General features: G+C 39.7%; 1 long non-coding RNA gene across 1 annotated transcript in view; it reads left to right on the forward strand.

The window, feature by feature from the left end:
• Positions 1-238: 238 nt before the first annotated feature.
• The window catches only part of LOC125139454, a 27,822-nt gene continuing 22,463 nt past the window's right edge, over positions 239-5,597 (forward strand). The window contains exons 1-3 of the long non-coding RNA XR_007138503.1: positions 239-431; positions 1,199-1,245; positions 2,914-3,018. This is a non-coding gene — a long non-coding RNA (uncharacterized LOC125139454). The remainder of the gene's footprint in view (positions 432-1,198; positions 1,246-2,913; positions 3,019-5,597) is intronic.

The following is a 5,597-nucleotide window of genomic DNA, read 5'->3' on the forward strand; positions in this document are numbered from 1 at the left end:
CGTATATGCACATACACACACGCATGCACTCACACACATATACACACATACACACACAGACACGAACGCACATAAACACACGCACATACACACACTCATATACACACATGCACTCACACACATACTGTATACACACATGCGCTCACACACATACACACACAGACACACACGCACATACACCCACACTCACACACATATATGCACATACACACACACGCACTTACACACATACACACACACGCACATACACACACATGCACTCACACACATATACACACACTCCCATAGACACAAACCTAAAGTTTAATTGTTCTGTTTTCTTCCAGGTTTCCAAACTTTACCTGTCATCACTGCCGTGTCTGTTGTTCTCGTGCTGCTTCTCATTGCCCTTTTATTTACTGTACTGATACAGTGGAAAAAGAAGAACCAAGGTACTGTATTCCATTCACATAACTACTTAATGTGTTAATAACGTCAGAATTAACTCATGAAAGGTGAACACAGTGAATGTTATGCACAACACTGAGGTGGTACTTATGTGTGTAATATAAATACACACACACACACACACACACACACACACACACACACACACACACACACACACACACACACACACACACACACACATATACACACACACGCACACACAAACACACACACACACACACACACACACACACACACACACACACACACACACACACACACACACACACACACACACACACACACACACAATACACTTCCTGTAGAAACTACACATCACATGACTTTTAAAGGTGACAAAAAGCTTTTAGACCCAATTTTCATAATACTGACAAATTTGGTGGATCAGGAAACTCCACACTCAGAAAAATTGCAACATTTAATTTTTCTCTACATAACATTTTAGTTTTTAAAATGCATATTTGGTGATTTGTTTAACTTCTACTGTGTTTGTAAACACATTAACAATATTAATTAGGGCATTTATTAACATTCAATTAGTAAATAAGAGTAAATTAAACAAGTCTCCAGAGACATTAATCCTCCAAGTAGAGAGAAATGTACATGCATGAGGTCCATAGAGACAAGCACCCTTTACAAACTGTATTCATTCATTTATTTATATTATTTGTTTTTATAATTTTATTTTTTTCCACATATCGTAATGTCATCTTTAAAACGGTTGCTTATATTTATTCCCAACTTTCAGCCTCATCTTCAGCCCAATCGTTAAAAAGCTCCACAAACCCCCATGTGGTGAGTTGTGTTTTTCTAAAAGCTGATTTTAATAAAACCACAGAAATAATGATGGGGTCACATGATGGATGGCACAAAACCAATGATGAAATTTGTATTTGCGCCATCAGCACATTACATAAAGTCATGCAGATGGAGGTTTAACAGCTTCAGCTAATGTTCATATTAAACATCAGAATGGTAAAGTGGTAGCTCGGTGACCCCAATCTGCTACTGCTTGGCCCTGGCAGGCCAGATTAAGATGGTTTGGACATGTTCAGAGAAGGGAGAGTGAGTATATTGGTAGGAGAATGTTGGACATGGAGCTGCCAGGCAGGAGGTAAAGAGGAAGGCCAAAGAGGAGGTATATGGATGTAATTAATGAGGATAGGAAGCTAGTGGGTGCAAGTGTTGGAGGTGGAGAGAGATAATTCGCTGTGGCGACCCCTGAAGGGAAAAGCCAAAAGAAGAAGAAGTTAGATCCCGTGTGGTTGAATGTTTTCGGGTAATTAATGTCCACGTCATTAAGATAAATGAACTCTCTGTCATCTGACTCGAGGTCATCAGGTGACTTCTAAACAATCTCTACAAGGGGTTTTGATGCAGTGAGAAAACTCTGTATGAGCTCCAGAAGGAAGTGTATCAAACATGCCATGTTTTAGGTTGTAGCTCATATCTACATAACATGCAGTTAAACTGAGACATGAGGCAAGAGCCAATCAGATCACAGAGCTGTAACACTGCAGACATGCTCTCTGTTTGGGAAATGTTAAACGAATAACAAAAAGAAAGACATGCTGGATATAATACACAATAAAGCTTTACACCCTTTACACACTTAACCCCACCTTTATCTCCGGCTACAGGAAGGTTTCACAAGTCTAATGTAGAAGCGGTGTTAGTATGGGTGTTTACCCCCGGGGTAATAAAACCTACTGTAAATCTAAACAAAACTTTACAGTGTTAAGTCGACATCACAGTAAAACATGTAGAGTGTTAGAATGTTACTGCAACAGACAACTCTAACTACATAAACTCAGGATTGTGTTCAGTTTATAATCACCAAAAGTGTGTAAAACTCATGTTTTTTACAAGGACTTTTTCAGCCAAAGCTTTTATCAGCATGAAAGAATACAGACTTTTGCAGGACTCTCAAGTTTTGAAGTTAGGCAAGAGTGACAAATTTTAAATACAATGTGTGAAGGGAGAGCGTGACAAAAAACCGAAATGAGTGACTGTCATGTTAAATGTGTGATACTTGAGAGCCCTGCATGCACACAGTCACGCACGCACATACACACATGTGCATACACACACGCACATACACACACGCATGCACTCACACACAGACATGCACACTCATACACACACGCATGCACTCACACACAGACATGCACACACATACACACACGCATGCACTCACACACAGACATGCACACTCATACACACACGCATGCACTCACACACAGACATGCACACACATACACACACGCATGCACTCACACACAGACATGCACACTCATACACACACGCATGCACTCACACACAGACATGCACACACATACACACACGCACATACACCCATACGCACACACATACAAACACGTATATGAACATACACACATATACACACATACACACACTCCCATAGACACAAACCTAAAATTTAATTCTTTTTTTTTCTTTCAGGATTCCAAACTTTACCTGTCATCACTGCCGTGTCTGTTGTTCTCGTGCTGCTTCTCATTGCCCTTTTATTTACTGGACTGATACAGTGGAAAAAGAAGAACCAAGGTACTGTATTCCGGAAGTAGAAGTGACCACTAGGGGATGACCCAGAAACAAGCTTCAATTCAACTTTAAAGCATCAAATCCTCCAAAAACACAAAAAAACCTATTTACCTAGTAAAGTTTATACTCTCAATAATTTTTTAAACCCAAACACAAAGCACAATATGATTCACAGCTTTCATACAATTAGAAAAAAATTTCGGACAAAACTGACCTAGGTGGCGCTAGACCGGTTTTTCCCTTACCTTTAGACGCATCTCTTTCTTCACTGGGTAATATATTCCAACACAAATAATCCACAAAAATCCACACAGTCCAAGGAATTGAAATCTGTAAGCCTTTTAAAACGCTCTGGTCGCGCCGCAAATATTCCGTCAGTGTTCTGAAAACTGGAAACAGAAGTGCGCCATCATCTCGTTTTGCCGCTCTAACTCCTAATTGGGATATTCAAAAATTGAAAGTCTACGTCATATTTATAGCTCAGGTCCTAACGAATCAAATAAGCCCTCATTTGAGCCAATCGGTGCTTGTATGGCAGAGATAGACGGCTGAGAAGCCATTGGTGGCATGACCTCATTTTTGGGAACCCGCATTTGACTGACAATTACTCCTTCCAATAGCAATGAAATGGGCTGGACCTATACAGCCGTTTAGCCAGTAAGCAGACGATTCCAACGGTATATGACATGCCGTATGTTCTTTGCTTGTGTCTGCGTGAACTGGATGCGCAGAAGAATTCTTGCGTAATCCTTGACCTTTTGTCCCTCTCACAGCTCAGGGTGACAAGTTACAGGCCTGTTTTCACACCAGAGTGATAGAGAGAGAGTCTAGGCTTATTTATGGCTTGTCAGACTGAGCCTGCAGCCTTTTATTTCAAAGTTATATAGTAAACAAGTACACAAAAACGCTGCACCCGACGACCAGGGCCGTAGAAAAATATTCATATAAAATCCATTTTTGGGTGAAAGCCAAGACGTGGCTATGACTCTCAGTTGTTGGTTTGTCCCTAACATGTTCCAGAAAAATAAGATTAATCAGTTTATCAGAAAAACAACCCAGGCGGACAGGAAAATCTGCATTCAAACCCCTGTAACTTTGTGCCAGTAAGGCCTAGAATCAATCTGAAACTAGTTTCTGAAACTAGAGAATCTCTTCTTTCAAATGAGACCAGGCTCTGTGTGTCAAAGTATGTGGGAGCTGTACCACTTTTTGTTGGACAATGGATATAGGCGGAGGTCCATAAGAGGTTAGTTAATGTTCATATCAAACATCAGAATGGTAAAGTGGTAGCTCAGTAGCTCAGGTGATGGTCTACTGATTGGAAGGTGACCCCCAAGCTGCTGGGCCCTTGAGCAAAACTCATTACCTTTGGTTGTATGAGTTAAACCTGCGTTGCTCTGGATAAGGGCCTCTGCCAAATGCCATAAATGTAAATCAGAAGGAAGGAAAATGTCTGATGTCTGTTACCTTAACTGTTGTTGACATCACACAGGCGGTTTTAAGTATTTTACCACCTGCTGGGTGTAATGTATAAAACATTGAACCTTGTATAGGCTACATCTGCAGAAGACCTCAGTGGGTTTCACTCTTTACAACCCAGAACAGGACTCACTGACAGGAGGGAATTTCTGTGCGGTTGATATGAACATTAACTGAAGCCCTTCACCTGTATCGGTGTGACCTTTGGCAGTGTGCTGCAGCCATATGATTGGCTGATTAGATAACTACATGAATGTGCTAATACTACTCAGTGATGGTCTGGCATTGCTATAAAGTGCCCAGTGAGTGAACACGTCTTTAAACAGTCATGATCTGGGTTTATATTCATCTTGCATGCAGTATACAGTAATACAGCACAAGGATACAGTTTCAGATGTAAAGGTTATTAAATTCAGTTTTTCACAATGACCACAAATATGTTGATAATAAACAATTATGAGAGCACTGATTTAATTAGAAAAAAAAGACATAAAAATATCCATTAAAACAGCCAAATGTTGTACATATGAATCAGTTTCATTTAGCCAAAATATATTAATAAGTACCATTTAATATGTACTTCTGTCACGTGTTGTTTGTTATTTCTGTATTTGGTTTTGATTGTTTTAGATTGGTTTTCATTCAAGTAAATCAATTGTACACTTTTAAAACAGCATCTGTGACACAACATTAAACAATGAAGGCTGAGGTTCCTGTAATTATGTGAAACCTGCTGAAAATCCTAGCTTGCCTTGATCAGGTTTGTATTTGTAATTTTCTTTTATTTTACACTTATTACACACATTTATCTGTATTACACTACTTTTAATAAAAACAAGGCCTCCCATTGTGAGGATCCTGAAAAGACAAAAAGGTCTGAGTCTGACTCCTTCATTTAAAGATTCAAACAATAGATTAGGTAGAAGAACTTGAAGAGGATCTTTTGTTAGAAGACCGAGGGGACTTTGAAGGACACCTGCGTTCAAGATAAGACCAACTCTGATAAGTGATCTTGTGTTTTCAAAACTAACCCGTGCAAATTAGGACACATCCTTTAGTGGGAGAGCGTTTCCTACTCAATCTGAAAACAAGTGTCACTAAGG

Source organism: Tachysurus fulvidraco, chromosome 18 (assembly GCF_022655615.1).
Source record: "Tachysurus fulvidraco isolate hzauxx_2018 chromosome 18, HZAU_PFXX_2.0, whole genome shotgun sequence".
Taxonomy (NCBI): domain Eukaryota; kingdom Metazoa; phylum Chordata; class Actinopteri; order Siluriformes; family Bagridae; genus Tachysurus; species Tachysurus fulvidraco.